The sequence below is a fragment of the Lissotriton vulgaris genome, chromosome 7, assembly GCF_964263255.1.
Source record: "Lissotriton vulgaris chromosome 7, aLisVul1.2, whole genome shotgun sequence".
NCBI lineage: Eukaryota > Metazoa > Chordata > Amphibia > Caudata > Salamandridae > Lissotriton > Lissotriton vulgaris.
This window is the reverse complement of record NC_141695.1, coordinates 1206700153-1206718900: the sequence shown is the minus strand read 5'-3', so window position 1 is coordinate 1206718900 and position 18748 is coordinate 1206700153. Positions and strand designations below refer to the sequence as shown.

Genomic DNA, 18748 nt, shown 5'->3' with positions numbered 1-18748 from the left:
GAAGGACATGACCCACTTCATTTATCGATTTGTGTTAGGGTTAAGGTCTGAAATTTCACAGTGGATCAAAGACAATAAGATCTGTTGGCAAGCTAAACCCATAGATGAGGTCCTGAAATATGCAAAATATTGTGAAGATGAGCTAGAAAATAAGAAAAAGGAATTGAAAGAAAAAGTCATGTTGGCACAAGTAAAATTAGCAGAGCACCAAGAACAACAGTTAAGCAAAATGACAAATACTCAGAATCAGAGCCCTGGGGGTGGAGGAAAACCAAGGGTAAAAATGAGTCGAGAAGAGGCCAGGAAAAAGTTCCCCTGCCATGGGTGTGGAAAGATGGGGCACTGGATGGACGAGTGTAAGGCTGTGCAGAATGATAATGTGCAAATTAATGATTTAAATCCACAGGAGCAGAATGAGGGACCACGGAAGACCCAGCAACAGGTAAAACAGAAACAGTTGCCTTGTGCACCTAGGCTAAATTATAGGAATAAAGCACAACAGGGCGAAGACACAGAAGTTTGGGAAGGAAGGGAGGATAGAAATACAGCAACTTCACAATTCCTGTTAAATGATACATTCTTCTGTGATGAACCTTACCGACAGTGCCTGGGGGGGGGGACGAGGAGTGTGTGCTTGGCGCCTCCTTGCCGGTAGACCAGTCGGGCCATACATTGAAGGAAAGGTTGAAGGAAATGATGCCACCTTTCTGTTGGACACTGGTGCTACCCGTTCTACTGTGAGAACAGCAGACGTTCCAAACCTACCCCTCTTGGGAGAAGCGATCCAAGTAGTGGGCGTTTCTAATAAACTAATTAGTACCCCAGTTACAGAACCCATGGAATTAAAATAGGGATGCATAGGTTTGTTGTTTGTGGTTCAAGTCCTGTGAACTTACTAGGACGAGATTTGCTGTGCAAAATGAACTGTACCATCTTTTGTACTCCAAATGGCGTCGAAATTCAGACCACAGATGAAGACGGAATCTACAAATTAATGCTAATAAGACCTGACTCAGAAATTAAAAGACTGACAATACAAGACTTACCTGAAGAGCTCCAACAGACAGTGAAACCATAAGTATGGGATTTTACTGGAAAAGATGTAGGATTAATGGCAAATGTTGACCCAATTAAAATTTCCATAAAAGAAGATGGCTCATGCATGAGACATGAGGATGGAGGCTTAAGTGCTGCTTATGCAGTATGCACTTTAGGAGGTCCGGTGGAAGCATTCTATTTACATGGAGTTAACTCTGCACAAAAAGCCGAATTGGTTGCATTGGCAAAAGCCTGTAAATTTGGGAGGAACATGAAAATAACCATTTACACCGATAGCCAGTATGGTTATGGGGTTGTGCATGACTTTGGCCAATTGTGGCTGCAAAGGGAGTTTCTGACTTTCTCAGGTACTCCTAGCAGAAATGGAAATTTTGTGCAAGAATTACTGGAAGCAATCCAGTTACCAAAAGAATTGGCAGTGGTCAAGTGTGCTGCTCACAAATCTGGCAATGACAAAGTGACAGTAGGTAATCGATATGCTGACCAATTGGCCCAACATTGTGCAAAGTACAAAATGGCTATTAATAAAAAGATGGGGGTAAGCGGAAACAGCTGCCAACTTATGGTGTTGGAGGAAATAAAAACATGGGAAGAAATGAGAGATTTGGAGAATGCAGCAGAACCAAAAGAAAAGGAAAGATGGAGAACATTTAGTTGTCAGAGAAGGAATGAGGATGGTGTCATTGTTTACCTTGATGGTATGCCTGTTTTGCCAGACTGTCTGCTTGCTCCTATGGCTAGATTGATACATGGAGATACACATTTAGGAAGAGACGCCATGATACGCATTTTCAGGCAAACATGGTTCAATTCGAAATTCAGGAACTGTCAACAATTTAATCCCGGAAAGAAAACTGTAGTTTTACCAGGTACAATTGGAAAGGCAGAAGGCCCTTTTCATACGATTACAACTCGACTTTATTCAATTACCCCCTTGTCGAGGAATGAAGTACGTCCTTGTCATTGTCTGTCTGTTTTCAAAGTGGGTAGAAGCTTACCCTGCCCGCAGAAATGATAGCATCACTGTAGCCAAATTGTTACTTAGGGAATTGATACCTAGGTACGGTTTTCCAGTCACAATTGAGTCAGACAGAGGTGGGCATTTCCATAGCGAAATAATAAGACAAATCTATGAAGCATTCAAAATTACGCAAAAACTACACTGTGCATATCGCCCAGAGGCTTCTGGAGTGGTAGAACAAATGAATGGCACTATCAAGTCGAGATTGGGAAAAATGTGTGAATCTACTCAAATGGAATGGCCTGATGCTTTGCCCCTTGTCTTGATGGGACTTAGAAGTATTCCAGACCGGAAGACAGGCTTGAGTCCCCATGAGATACTGATGGGGAGAGCAATGCGGCAAGCATGGGTGCCAGGACACAAACTGGTAAACATATCTGATTATTTGGTGCTAGAGTACTGCAAGCAACTGGGTGACCAAGTGCGTTCTATCTCTCACCAGATTGGGGAAGACGCCGTCGCCAGACCAGCAACTCCAGCACATGACTTAAACCCAGGTGATTGGGTTGTAATAAAGAAACATACTTGGAAGAGTTGCCTTGCACCGAAGTGGGGAAAACCAAGACAGGTGATTCTGGTTACCACAACAGCAGTGAAGTGTGCAAGTGTGCCACAGTGGATTCATGCCAGCCATACGAAGAAAGTGACTGAATCGGAAGAAACTGCAGGCTGAACGTTGTGCAGCTGAGGGGTCTCCAGAAGTTGGTCTTGAAGTAGCTGAAGAAGAATAACCGAGCACCAATCAAGATGATTGGGTCCCAGTAATCAACCTGACTCTAGATCCCATAAGAACAAGAAGACAAACCTACTTAGATAGAGAGTGGGATAGTGAGGACGAGACAGGAATAGAAGAAGATAATCAGATCATCGAAATCCAAATCAAATTTGATGATGAGGAAGACCAGATAGGGAAAGAACAGATTATCGACACTCCTCCAAGAACTCCTGAGCCTGAAAAGGGAGAGATAGAAATTAGGGCGGAAGTTCAAGCGGAAGAAGATCAAAAGTTCGAAGTGCTTGAACAGGATCAGATAGAACTAGACAAAGGTGTTCAGGAAGAAGAAATTGAAACAAAACAAAGCCAAACCCAGCATACACCTGAACAAGGCCAGTTTAGTAACCAGGCAGAAGAAACTGAAATAAGACCTGGAACTAGTCAGACAGGAAGGGAAGAAGACACTGAAGCAGATGTGCCACAACTGAGTGAAAATAAAAGAGCCTTTGTAGAGGGCCAAAGCACAGTGCCAGTTAAAAGATTCAGAAAAGGAGACAAAGTACCAAGATTTGTCAAAAGACTGAAATTAAGACTAAAGACTATCGACAAAGAACTCAAGCAGGAAAACAAAGACTCCAGTAAAACTGATTCGTCTGTGATAAAACCTAAAAGAAGAAGTGCCCGAATAAAGAGACTGAATAACAAGTATCAGAGTCCTGAATGGACTTATCTGGTGTTGGAGGACTTTGAAAACCTTGAAATAAGTGACGAAAGTGAAGAAGAATTGATTACTGACCAGACTGACGAAGAAGTAAAACCAACCTTAAAGTTGCCCTGTGTAAGCAACCTGTGCAAAGTTACCAAGAGGGGGTGAAGCTTCTTTTGAGCCAAAATGTCTGATTCCTCTGTGAATGGAAGACCGAGACGAAATTGTTGTAAAACATGCTGCAAAGTATGTTTATGTAGTGTAGCATTAGTATTGATATTATGGATAGGGCTAACAATAACTATTCCTTACATGATGAGTAAAGATACTAATGTGTACCCTACCAAAACAGTGACCAAGGACACAAAAGAGCTGCAAACGAAAGATACACCGTAAAGAGTAGAGACACAAGAGAAAGCACTTAGCCTTAGACAAACTAGAATGGACTTGGATGCACCAGATGAGGAAGGACTGCATTATCATAGAATCAAGAATAGAACTCATTTAAATGTATTTGCAAATCTATTAGTACACTATGTAGAAGCAATGGAAATAGAAGACTGTTACGTCTGTATGAAGCAACCTACTTCAGTAGCTGAGGGTGTGACCTACCATCACTTGCCACTAACATATGGAATTTCCTGTAGTATTTTAGCTAGTCTATTCTATAAGAGAGGACCTTTACAGTATTATTACTCTAATTCAGATGTAATATTTTCTGAACTTCCTATATGCGGAAATATGAATCCTGTACATACTAGGAGTGATGTAACACGTTATATGGGAGAATACTTTCTAACTATAGGTACAATAGATTTAGGTGAAGCACATAGTCAGTCAGTCAGTCAAGTAATCTTTATTCGATTTAGTTAAAAATCATACAAAGAGCACAAAAAACATTTATGTACAAGTAAAATACGATTAAACAATTTCATTTCTATCGAATTCATGTGACGAGGTGTATCAATTAAAACAAGATTAAAAAGAGTATAAAAGACAGTTCATACTGGGAAGTTTTATTGTATCTTGCGTGATCTTAATCTAGCCGCCGCCACTAAAAAGTTAGCCATACAGAATGTGATGTGGATGTTACTCAGTGATTGAAGATAAAACATGGCTGGTCTCACCTGGGAGAAATCAGCTTCCCTAAGAACCGGTAACAAATATTTTTTCCTCTGTTCAGAAAAGAAATCACAAAACATAATAAAGTGCATGGTGTCTTGTACAGAAAAATTATCACAAGTACAGGGCGGTGCTGACTCTGGTTTCACCCAAGTGTTGAAACTTCCCAAATAAAAATGAATAAGATTAAATCTAAATTTAGTTAAAAGGAACCTGGGAAATGGCTTGGTGACAAAACCTAAATAGGGTTCTAGTGCAATTGAGTTTACTAACAAATAGTGTCGTCTTACTGTAGGCTTTAGCATTTCCTTTTCCTCTCGGCACATTCTTGCCCTTAGCATAAATTCTTTTTTTATGATGACTACGTCTTGATTTGTTATGCCAGAGGGGTCTATAAAGAGTTCCGGCCGGCCCAGATCCGTAAAGGACTTCTTCAAATAGGCCAACCACGGAATTCTACTGCTATGATCCAAAGACATGACTTCCTTCATTATCAAATGGTTAAGAGTTAATTCTGTGTTCAGCCATGTCTTAAGCCAATAAATTAAGGGCGCCAAAGTTAACCTGTCATAAACATAATCCATGCCCACCTCTGCAAGTATGGAAAAAGTTGGTGTCGACTGGGGTACGGACAAGAGGGAGCGTAAGAATCTATTTTCCGCCTTTTGAATTTTTTCCAAACATACATAACCCCATAAAGCTGCGCCATACAATGCCACAGAAAAACATTTGCTATTGCAAACCTTTAGAAGGGCTTCCATCGGTCTATGACCCAATGTTTTGGCAAAGCACATAGAGATAACTTAACATGTTCATTACACGAACAAGAGAAAATGTTTCTAAATATGGCAGAGAAAAGAAGAGAATGTTTCCTAAGAAAAGCGAATGATAAAAGGCAGAAAACTCCTAAGTGGGCTGAAAATATAGGGAGTACCCCAAATGGTGGAGCTAATGCTGCTTTGTTGCTGGATTTTGAAAAGAAGGGGAAACTTTGTTTTCACAGAGAAAAGATTAGTTACTATAATAACATATTCATTGGTTCCAGTGAATGCGAACACAATTACAAGGTAATTGAGGTTGGGGTTTCAAAAATGGGTCAGAACCTGTGTTTCCCGGAATTTATTATATATGTGGAAACAAGGCTTATTTCAAATTGCCAGATCACTGGTATGGAAGCTGTTATTTTGGAATTGTCTTCCCAAAAATATACCATGTGAATGAAGTCACTGCAAGCAATGAAAACAGTAATGGATTAAGGCGTAGTAAAAGAGAAAGTGTGGGAGAAATAATAGGTGATATATTTAGTGCATTGGTACCAACAGTGGAAGTGGCTCTGAATACACACAGAATCTGCAAATTGTCAACAGTAGTAGATCGGTTATCAACTGACACTGCTGGAGGTTTTCTGATGGTCAATACCAAATTGGTTGCGATCAGGTCTATGGTCTTACAAAATCGACTTGCTTTTGACACACTATTGGCAAAAGAGGGCGGAGTCTGTAGAATGTTGAAAGCGCAACATTGTTGAACTTATATTCCGGACAAAAGTGTACAAATAAAAAAGTATGTGAGAAACATAACTAATTTGGAAAAAGAGCTCAAACCACTGGAGGTTGATAGTGCCTGGAAGAGACTAACTGATGGTCTCCCCTCTGTAGGTAGTTGGTTTTCTAACCTAGGTAAAAATCTTGTGCGTAAAATACTGATGCCAATAGCGGGAATAGGTTTATTAGTGTTCACTATAATAATTTGCTGCAAACGTCAAAAACACAAAAATAAGTATGCTGTGAATAAGAGAGGAATAAAGAGACACGTGATGAACTCGAATTAGAAGAATTAAATAATCAGATTTATTAAAGGATGAAAAATTCTCATCCTAGTAAGGATGCAGAGAGAAAGCTGAATAGAAAGTTTGAAGAGATTGAAATGGGTGAAATGTGAAAAGTTGGCATCTGGTTCCATTAATAGTGATGATAGTAAATATCATCAAAGAAGGGATTGATGGAGCAAGGATTTGCAAGTTAAGCGACTTGCTTGTATCATGAACCTCAAATAATGTTAATAAAATAATCAACATGTTTCGTCTTACTAATTTGCACATTTTCTCATCATACGGGGTGTCCCAGAGACGCTTGCTTACGTGTTTATTAATCGTAATACGCTTGCACTACAAAATGGTCGCTGCTACTCGGGAATTTACACTGCGCATGCGTCGGTCATACCCATGTGACGTGACGTACTCGCAGTTCTGGTGGGAAAGTGTTTGCTCATGCGCAATACAGCTAAAATGGCTGCTTTGTGTTCTCACATGCTTTAAGCTTGCATTGCCGCTTTCGCAAAGCTGTCTGTTCTGCATAACCAATAATGCTATAGTTATTATGAAATAATGGGTGTAGTATAGCAATTCATGGTATACAGTGAAATCATTTTTTCGATGTTTTTCTTTTCCATTTCATGTACACTCCGAAACTTGGCCCAGTGAATTATGCTGTGCCCCATTTTGAACTATACTGCCTCTGCGCGAGATCCGCGAGAATCCAGAGCAGATGACCTTTGAAAAATTGCCAAGGAGCAGATTGACTGTGTAGACGCTCCTGAGAACCTAAACTCAAGAACTCTAAACGAATACAATGTATTTGTAAATAGAACATTTATTGTTATACAAAATGAAGACATCATGAGAACCCAAATTCAATGGGCGGGAACGAAGATTGAATATTAAGCCTGAGAAAGTCTAAAATTTAGGTGGTGTGATGACTTAACCTACTCCTTCGTCCAATCAAAATTGGGGATTCTTACACTTGCAACATTTGGGGGTGGTACACTGACCCGAAAAACAGTATACCTAGCGTAGGTTTCGCTAGAGAAATTGTCCGACTTGTCCGAATAGCTGACCTGTCACTGACCCAACGCACTCTATAGGTGACTGAACTCAGAGAGCTGCGAAGCACTCTGTTGGGAGGTTCGAGAAACCCATTCGTTTTTTTTTGCAGACTTGAAAGTGCTGGCGAAGCACTTTGCTGGGAGGTTCGAGAACCCAATCGGGGTTATTGGCAGATTCCTTGCAGGGAGGGAGTAGCGCAGGCGTTGCAACCGAAGCTGCGGATGTTGGTCGTACCCTTTGGTGAACCCGGTCCTGATCCAAATTCTGGGGTTATCCTGTCCTGACTGTCCATGAGCTGTACCTGCTCGCCTCCTGGCACCTAAGTCCTTGAGGGTCCCTTCCCGTCTTTCCCAACTGACCCGTGGCCAGGGTTAGTCTTCACTCTATTCTAGGTAAATATAAAGTCTGTGTGGGTGATTGCTTATCTATATTTGTATTTCTAATTCTCGAATATTGCAAACCAATTGCCTATGTTCCTTTTTCTCCCCTGCTCCTTGATAAATGAGATTTTATGCATTACTAGTCTATGAGCATGTTTCACTTTTTGACCTATCTTTAGTTAATGACTAAATCGTTTCTATTTTAGTTTATGTTCCTTATCTTACCCTCCCTTTTCGAGATAAGCTGAATTGAATAGTATGTTCCAATATTACCTACCCTTTAGAATTGAACTAAATTGAATCTCAAAATTAAGTTCCTTTAACTACTATACAGTGTTTTGGATCTAGCATGTTCCCTTTCTTTGCCCTCCTCTAGTCAATGTTTGGTGAAAGATTGTTTTATCTGAATATACTATGTTCCCTGTTCTTACCTTCCTTTTATTCAAAATTCTTAAATGCTTAGCATAATCTATCTCTTGCACAGTTATACTTTACTCATGATTTTGATTATAGATAGTCTTGTATCGTTTAATTGCCTGCTCATGACATATGATGATGATGATGATTAGATAAAGTTTTGAACTTACCCAGAGTCTGTGGTTATTTCATTATTAAAATGTTATAAGTGTTCTTGATTACCTAGCTTAATACTCAACTCCCTGATCCTAGGTGAGTAGGTTTCTAGTATCTACACTGCTAGGTTATAGATATAGGAATCAGTAGTATAGAGAATCTCAAGATATACTGATAGTAGAGCATAAGTTACCCAAAAGTGAATATTAAGGTATGTAAACAAATATCATGGGCCCAGGTGAGTATTTAGTAGAAATATCCCAGCCGGGTGACCTGCGCGGTCTATCATTGGCACAAATCTTGACCCCAAGGCAGGTGGCAGCAGTGATTGTCCCTAGAACTGGAGAATCTGGTTGAAAATTCAGTATGATTTGTGTTTTGGGCAAGTTAAGCTTGTAGCCCAAGACGGCCCGAACCTCTCAGCCTCAATTGCAATATGTTCTCTAGCAGACAGGGGATCAGTAGAGTAAATTGCAACATTATCAGTGTATGAATTTGGTGCCATTAAAAACAACAGGTGAAATTTGGGTGGTTAATGCTGAAACGTTGACTAATAGGAGTTGATATAGAATGCAAATAATAAAGGGTATAACGGACAGCCTTGGCAGGTGCCACGTTAGATACTGAATGAGAGACAACTGTGCCCACCCAGAACAAGCCTGGCCATAAGAGCTCGATACAAAGACCTAACCAGAATGGCAAATCGACTACCACATCCATGCCCAGACAAAGCAGACCAGAGAAACAACCATGAAACTCTGTCAAGAGCCTACGTGGCGTCCAACATAACCATACCCAGCCTACTGTTGGTATTCCTAGCCGAATATATGATTTTACCTCGAATACAAGTTCCACGCATGGCAATACCACGCGAATTTTAGTTCGCAAGTGGCTTTACCACGCTGGAATTTGCAACGAAGGATCATACCACGCATTTTTACGTCCTAAACACAAACACAAATGCTAAAGATTATTTTCTTACCTGACACCTTCCTGTCTTTCACCAGCAGCCCGTACCTTCCATCCACCATCGAAACAAGCGTGAAAACACGTCTGCCAAAATTAAAAAAGGACTGCCGTAACGGCACGTCTTTGGGGGAGGCACTTTCCTTTTACCTCAGTGCTACTGAAGTGCGTTTTTTTTTTAAATGTAATTAACCCGCTCCTTTGTTTATTTTTGGGGGGGAGACCCCCCCAGGCCCCCCCATCCCCTTCCCAGCCAACCCCCGCCAACCCCCCCCCCAATCCCACGCTGAACGACTGGAAAGAATTCCACGCCTCCCCCCTAGCCAGAACGTATATTCGTGGTAAAGACTGTCGTTGAAGGCATACGCGTGGAAAAGACGTTTGCGAGGTAAGTGCCTCGTAGTAAACGTCACGCGTGGAAAAGCCTTCGTTGAAAATGATGTTTCCCTTCCTAGCCACATCAAAAAAGGCGACTGCCAAATTATTATGGCTTGTAGTAAACCAACCAGGAACAAAGCCATGCTGTTGTGGGGACACTAAATACCGATGAGCTGCTAAAAAGATGACAAACATTTTAGCATAAGAGTTGATTTACGAGATAGGCCGTTATGACCCTCTCTCCTCTGGTGCCTTTTCTTTCTGAAGAAACACAATGATGGTAGTAAGATTCCATGAAGCAGGAGTTTCAGAACCTTTTTGCGATACTTAACGCCAGGTTTAAAAATAGAGAAAGCAAAACTTGACTAAACGTCTTATAAAATTCCAGCGGAATAGCATCCTCCCCAGCTGCCTTCCCTGAAAGCAATGACCTACTAGCCCCTTTAATCTCCTGAAGGGGTATATCCCTCTCTAATGCCACAGTCTGTGATGGGCTAATGTGTGTGCATTCAATGCAGGTGTTGCATGTCATGTATGGAGGGACTGCCACGTTTTACAGTGTTTTGTAATTATAACCTACTCCATGATCATTGCACATGTTCATAGCAGTAAGAAATGCAGGCACTGCATCCAAATCTATGTGTTTGCATTTCCTTTTTGGGCACTGATAAGTACACTTTGGAGTTATAAGTGCAGGCATGTCGTCCAGGGATACATTTATATTTTCTAGGCGATGATGTTGTAAGTTATGGTAGTATTCCTTGCTATGATTTTGGTAGGTTTAATGTAACTGGAAAAAATGCCTAAAAAGAAGGCCTTTGTTCTGGTTGGCAGGGGGTATGAAATCCGAAGGCTGGATTTGGGTCCTGGGATCCACCTCAATGTCTCAGTTTATGATACATTCTAGCCCCGTTGAACCAGTACCTGTTCATCATCTTGACTTCAGATGGTTGCTATGTTAAACCCTGCTGTTGTTCCTGCCTCAAACACCAGTAGTGAGAAGAAACTGCCTTGGCCGGGTGGGCTAGACAAAGGTCAGCAGTAGCTGACTGAGAAAGACAAGCAGAAAAGCTTGATTTTGTGTTAGCCTGTATCGCCCGTTTCTGAGCCCAGAGGATCTTTAGGGATGAGCACAATTAAGACCAGAGCAGTGGTGCTGATCTTGCAACTGATGTAACCATCACCCTGTATGTTAGAGTTCCTCAGCTTTCACAGTTTGAAGGTGTAGTGATATTGTCACCACAAACAGGTGTGCCTCTTGTTCAAAATGTTTGACCATGCAGATGTGGGAGCCCTGCCATTGGAACATTGTGACCATAACATGCCATGCCATCTGGGAGCTTAAAACTAAAAAAATTGACATATTTGGATGACAACCACAAACCGACATTCTATTTCCGCAGACCCATTTGCACTTTGACCTATGCTGAACCTATCAGGAGCCTCTAGTGGTTACCTGAACTGTGCCTGAAACCTCCTCTTACTCAGATTACCAGAACTGAGCCCAGCCCCGATATACCACACACCCTGTTGAATAGACATCTGGGGAATTTGGCAGACGGGATACTTCGGTCAACAGTGCATTATAGCCAATGACAGTTATAACGAAGCAGATGGGATGTTTGGCTATGTTTTGACAAAGTATTGTGCTTTCCAAACTCGAAATAAGGTTCTAAGTCTTTGACAAAAGGGTGTATGGTATAGAGGTTGTGTCATATACAGTTTCACTTTTACAACCAGGTGAAACCCTATCTTTGGCTTGGGTTCTGCAGTTCTCTTTTGGCTGAAGGGTTATTGGGTTTGTGCCCACACTCTGCACTATCTGCTTAGACCCACAGACCTTTCCTTCACGAATTCTGATTGACAGAAGGAACAAGGACTAATAGGGGTTGAAATGTAGCTCTGGAAATACTTTGTCAGTGTTACTGACCGGAGAGTAACCGATATTTAGCTACAGCAGTCTAAATGGACCGCAGGGATGTCTGAAAACCAGCAACTGCATTGAGAGACACTGGCAAAAGTGATAAGTATGCATCCCTTAACCGTGCACACTAAGGAGAATTTGGTCTGTTGCACTAAACTTTTCATGCATGAATATGTTTGGGTATTCCATACAGTAGTGCATGCAAGTATTCTTTTTTTTTTATCTCCCACGAAGTGAAGTGATCCTGAAGGCTATATTCTAGCCAGACTCACTTGGACTCCCTCGTAGGAGATGCAATATATGCCTCTGTTGCCTGATTTAAAGCTAGTTGCAGTTGCTGGTGTTTATTTTTCTTTATCTGACACTGTTTTACACAAAATCCTAGCACTTCTCCCCTGAAAAAGGTTTTAAGCATGCCCCAAACTGAGAAATCAGTGGCCGTATTGACATTCAGCTCTAAAAATGCATCCAGGGCCTGCTGCATTTGTTTAACCCACTGACTATTAACTGATAAGGATTTATCAAAAACCCATCTGGATTTCTTGTGCTGGTGGTCTGATAAATGAAGATTTACTTTAATTACTATAATTATCTGAAAATGGATTGGCTCTTATTTCTGATTGGTCTCTATGGAGAATATGTGAAATTCTATACGAGACGATGAGTTAAATCCTTTTGAGTGACCAGTATATAGCCTATTCTCTGAGAGATCACTACGCCACGGATCCACCCCCCTTTGCAGAGTGTCTTGGTATGGCACCCAGAAACCATCCTCCGGTGGTAACCGCCACCCTCTAATAAGTCAGCCGTCAGCAGAGGGTTCATTAGAAACTCTTGCTTGTGCAACTCTATCTTATGAATCATTACAATGCAAACTTGAGTCCACAGCCATTCCGTTCACTTTGATCTCTCCTTTCTGTGCAGCTGCTGCAGAAGTTTATTAGCGTGGTCCACTGACCCCAGTACATGAAATTGTTCTTCAAGGAGAAATTTCAATTTAGAGTGTTGCACCAAGGCAGCTTGGAAACCTTGTTTATTGAAAATTTCAAGAATGGATTTAAATTCTCACTGCTGATGGACTGCCACCGCAGACCTATCTGAAAAAATATTGAGTCAAAACTTGTCCAGCGTCTTGAATCCCTTCGACTTGATGGACTCAGATAGAATGTTTTATTTCATGGGAAAATCCCCAAAGTTAACTAGGGATGTATGAGGATATTTGGCATTTGAAAACTGAGAGGAGGAGACTCGGTGAGCCCGCATAATGGAAAAATCTTTCATCTTGGCTTGCCTATCTGGAAGAGCATAGTGGCAAATCAAATCCGAAATACATTTTGGAACTTGACCGTTTTCTTGCCCTTCTGGAATCCTTGTAAAATGTAGATTTGAGCACCGGGATCCATTTGCGAACTCATCAAGCTTCATCTGAATCTCCAAAATCTCATGTTTATGTTTAGCTACAAAAGTCTCTGACTTATTTTTTTAAATCTTCCTGGTCAAAGAAAAATTGTTCTGCCTGATTTAATCTTCAATTCAGTTGGATCAAGTTATCATTAATTTTACTCAGCTGCATCTGCACTTCTCTGTGGGTCTTATTTTGAGCACTATTCATCTCCCTTAATTCTCAAAAGATCCCCCCCCCCCGTTGAATGATGTTTACTGGCACTTCTGGGAGCTCTCTAACTGGAACAGAACCTATTATGCCAAATGGTAGAGAGATCTCTCTAACTTGTGTTGACTGACAGTTTTGAGATTCTTGGATCTCCAGAGCATTTTGTGTATCAGACCCCTCTTGAGTTCCTGGAAATGCCCGTGTAGCGTTAGGGTCTGAGAGTATTAACTCGTTTGTTTTTAACTCTGCCTCCATTGACAGTGGATGAACATTACCCCACCCACCCCATGATGATTTCGAAGCTTTGATACCAAATAGGGGGAATGGGGGGTTTCACAGGAATTTGCGATCTCCTGTGCTGGAATTGAATTTATGATAAGTATAGCATCTTGTTATGCCAAAGGGCTACCTCCTACAGCTGAAATCATTCCCTGAGGTGGCATTACGTCAGTGGAGGGTGGGGGCTGTTCAAGAGTAGTCAAGACACTGGCTGAGTCTTTTTAAAAACTTCCTTAGTGCCATAGGCACATAGTGCTTGAAGAGACAACCTTTCTGAAGCGCCTGCATTTATAATCAGACTGATGTCTCCCGTTCCACTTGGTTCTGAGTAAAACCATTGTGTATGCCCTCCTGATCCATGTTTTAGAATATCCTACAATCAACTGGTTGTGACGGGCTATTGAAATTTTAGCCGATTTAGTTGATTTTGTGGGGGTTTGCACTCTCCCCACTGCCTCCCGTATTGTATGCAGCTTCAATAGCCCAAACATACAGGGAGGGAGTGTGGTCTACAGCTCTGTTGGAGGGGCAAGAGTTCATCTTCCTTTAAATGCCATTGACCAATTTCACTTGTCGTCTTTATGCTCTCTTATGCTTCCTGAAAAGTGTGACAAACCCACTTAATCACCTTACACTTTGCTGCAAGTTGGGTTGCCGGGTAATTTGCAGAATGCAGCTCGAAGTGGTGTCTATGTCATGGCTGGGCGCAGAAGAGGCCAAGGGTAGCAAACGCACCTAGGTAGGCCACTTTCTGTGGTCACTAAGGCTCTCACAGCCCTTCAGGGGGCATCTAACGTAACTCTCCAAGGTTGTGGTGTCTTGTTTCTAAGAGGATATGAGGGAAGATCACACCGCACCACACGAGTGTTGAGTCTTCCCTTAGCCACACAGCGGGCTCCTCACCTCCGGTGGGCATGTTGGATAAGGCAGCAACGCCTTTACCACAAACCGAAGACCAAGATAGCATCGGAGTGCATCAACCTTCACATAGCACTCACCTCCAATATCAAATGCTGTTAGAACTGGGGGTCTCTAGTTGGCAGAGGTAGGTACCACTGTCCAAATAGGGATCCTTGCTTCCAGTCAGGGTAAGAAGGATACACTCTTTAGATAACCCCTGCTCACCCCCTTGGTAGCTTGACATGAGCAGTCAGGCGTATCAAAGGCAATGTGAAAAGTATTTGTACCAACACTCACAGTAACACAGTTAAAACACCACAAACTGACTCCACAACAGTTTAGGAAAATAAAGGTACTTAATCTAAACTACACAAGACCAAAACAACAAAAATCCAACATACACAGTTCAAGAATATGGTTTCAAAAGAGTTCTTATGGTTGTGTTAAAATAATCCACAGTTGCGTCACGTTTTAGCCAACAGTACCTTTAGATGCGACAAAAGTTTCAAGTGAAAGCTGCAGCGTTGCAAAGCAAGCGATGTGTCACTCCTGAGACCCTGGGGAGGCGATGCGACAACCCCGCTGGATGCAGCGGGCGTGTTGCGATGACTCCGGTCTGTATAGGGAGGAATGCGATACCTTGCGTGGATTCCCGTGCGCAGGTTTTGGTGGAAGCGGCGAGAATTTCCTCGCTCTGACTGGGATTCGCTCCTCAAGCGAGCGATGCGTGAAACTTTGCAGAAAGTATTTTGTATTTTGACTTCCAGCTTCCCAAGGTACAACTTCCAGTGGATTATTACTAACCCTTGGTGATTATTGTAAACCAATAATTACAGGGGTTACGTAATATTTTTTGGGCAGGCATTAAGCAGATATTTGGGTAATGTGTAGTCAAACTAAGACCATATCTGCGTCGTGCTTCTATTCTGATATGTTGTCATCACTCTCTTGTTGTACTTCTGTGTAACTGTAGGACGGAAAAAACTATTGGGTAAGAACTGTATGGTGCTATTAGTGAAAAGTGTGTACTGTATTGACAATATATTGTCGCATCTAATGTAGAAATTAAATAATATATGCTCGTTGTACCTATCTTCTGTGACCGATTGGTTTGGATAGGCGATGCTTATTTAATTTTGACTATCTTGTTCGAGTGTTTTGCTGGTTTACAAAGATCCAAAGATACCACTTTGCCGATACCAATCTAAGATGGCGGTAGTAGGCTAGTCCGTTTTCTGCCACTAGTTGACACTCAATTTGATTTTTTATAACAAAGACCCTAAGACAACATTTTGTCGATACCACTCTTAGATGGCGACATTAGGTTAATCCGTTTTCTGTTCCTAATACTTATTGGATATTGTCCTAATATTAGATTGTCAGCGTGTCACTAGTTTGTTGACAACACTCCAAGATGGCGATACTGCATGGTCCGTCTTTTATTTTCTTCGTGGCTATGGATTGCATGCAGCTCCCGCAGCTGTACTGTGTTACCGATTTTTCGCGGGATATTTAAGAGTGAGGGTTGCTATCCACTCTCTCACGGAGCGAACTACGGACGACGGCGGAGGCGGCTTGCTTTGGGGACTAGGCCCTTTGTATCATATAGAACGTAAGTAGATGCGGGTATCTAGATCGCATTATTGCTAAAAAAGACGTCATATCCTCATGGGAGACAGTGATTGTAGTACCGTCCTACAAGGGATAGGGATACTTCAATTTATATGTGGCTGTAATTAATTGGGTTTGGTAGACGGCACTCGTTTTTGATGTAAGCTTCGAAATGCATTTGCCACATGCTTTATAACGTGGGATAGTGAACAGACAGCTAGGGAGAGGGAGTTTTTATTTATATGTGGGTGCAATTAACATGGGCAAACGGCACCCGTTTCTGACGTAAGTTTTGAAATACAATTAATATGTCACATGCTTTACAACGTTGGTTAGTGAACAAACAGTTAGGAAGATGGAGTTTGAAGTATTCCCCTCTATGTTGATAGAGCGATCTCACAAGAGCGATCTCACAAAAGTTAGCTTCCCCTTATATATATTTTTTTACAAATGTTCCCGTTGTAGGCATCCATATTATCGAAATACACCGCTTCAAGAGGATCAGGTTACATCTAGAAAGCAAAAAACATTCTAAAGTAAGTAGGCCCTATACATCTTCTAAAATAATGGCTTCTCTCTTTCGTAGGGATATGTATGTCATACATCTTTAATTACTTCACTTTAGATGTGGCGTCCCCACCACAACCCTTTTCGAAGAATAAATCAAGCTGAGAGATACCAATGAGTCGTCTCCTGCTGCGTTCTGCTCTCTTGCACTCGCTACAGGTCATAAGGTTTTGGTGACAGGCTAGTGGTTTCTGCATGGACTAATATTTGATTAGGGTTGAACTACAACTGCTGTTGTTGTTATACGTTTCAGCATACGGCTGTTTTACCAACATCATAAAAGAAATATATATATCTGGCCTCGTGGACCTCTACAAACTTTCAGGTAACCAATAGGGACCAGGTTCAACTGATAAATGGTAAATGTCGAGGTCTTCCTTACATTAGATTGGGTTAAAATGTGCGCAATCCAGTAGGAGTAACTTCAATACTTTACATGTGTTTTAGAAAGGTATTCATTGTATGGGTCCCTGTAGCGGGCCATATGACGTCACCACCATGTAAAATATAGAAATGACCTTCTTTTCTTGTTACTTTTACTATTTAGTATCACACTGAGCCTTATGGGATATAAGGTGTCACATGTGGGTGTAAAGTTGGGTGGCTTTTGAGTGTGTGTGGTGGTCCATCTTGTTGTCTCAAATGCAAATTAAAATAGACTATGTATTATAGGGCATATTGGTAAATTATTTCTATTTGTGCATATTGTTCCAGATCCACACCCCAGGTTCAGAGATCCTATGCCGTTTTGTCTCTGTGCGGTCCTGATGAAGGTGGTCTCAAATGCGACATTTCCACCGAAACGCGTCGACCTTTCTTCTTCCTTTAAAATCTAAATGACTTTGGTCATTAATTGGACTACAGTTTCAACGCTATAGGAATTCTTTTTCTTTTGTTATTTTTGTGATGGAATGCATGTTTAGGAGTATGTATGTATGTGTTGTATGTGTGGCTCTTTACCTGGTGTGCACATTTAATTCATATGAATTTGAAGAATTAAGGACATATATTCACAACTTTAATGTATTGTAAATTGTTTTTCTTGCAAATTGTGTAGAATGTATATATTTTTATAATTAATGAATCTGAAAAATATGATATAAAAAAAGAAAAAAAGATTTTTTAACTGCAAAAATGAAATAAAATGAGAAAAACTTTACATTTTGTGTAGATATTGTTGGTATATGCCCTATGTCTGAGAGGTAATCCTTAGGGTATAAGTAATTATAGGTCAAGAGGGAGCCCTTTCTCTGTTGTTCTTGACAACTTCCAGAGGCACCACAACTGGCCCAAGATCTCTGGGAAGGACAGAACTCTCTCAGTAGAGTTCAGGGAAGCTGGGGGTGAAGTCATTTTGTTCCTGGGACTTCAAAACAGGGAGCCAGCTCTTCTCAGGCTCTTGGGAGATTCCTTCAAGCAAGGGGACACAGCACAAAGCAAAGCCCTTCCCCTCTCCTTGGCAGCAAAGCAACTGCAGGTCAGTCCACAAGCACACAGCAGGACAGTCTTCCTTCTTCAGTCTTGGCAGAGGTTCCTTCTTGATTCCAGGATGATCTTATTTTCTGTAGCCTGGGGTCCTGTACTTATACCCCTAAAAGTCTTTGTTCCCTTTGTGCAGGAGGGCTCTGAGCCCGATCTGAACCAGTTCTGGGTGTTGCTTGAGCACTTTGTTTTCCTGGTCTCTCCTTTCCTTTCAGAGAGAGGGGCAGGGTCGTCAGCCGCCCAGAAGGAGGTGGAGCCAGCATTGTGGAAGGCAGACACAGCCCTATTCAGGCCCAGGTGCTACCCCCTCCCACCACTCTAGATGCAGATGGAGCTACTCAGCCCAGTGATGGCCCACTCAGCCTCTGGGAGCCACTCAGAGGCCTATTCAGGCCCAGGTGCTACCCCTTCCCACTACTCTAGATGCAGATGGAGCTATTCAGCCCAGTGATGGCCCACTCAGCCTCTGGGAGCCACCCAGCCCCTGTCACTCACAAACCAGACAGTCAATTTACAAACAGGCCAAGGCACACAGAAAGGTCAGACAAGAGAACAGCCACTTTCTAAAA

The 18748-nt window shown here is 41.8% G+C and overlaps 1 protein-coding gene across 2 annotated transcripts in view; it reads right to left on the bottom strand.

Moving 5' to 3' along the window:
• Positions 1–18748, bottom strand: part of LOC147703193 (dynein regulatory complex subunit 11-like) — a 404962-nt gene that overhangs the window by 289724 nt on the left and 96490 nt on the right. The gene's annotated exons all lie outside the window — the stretch shown is intronic.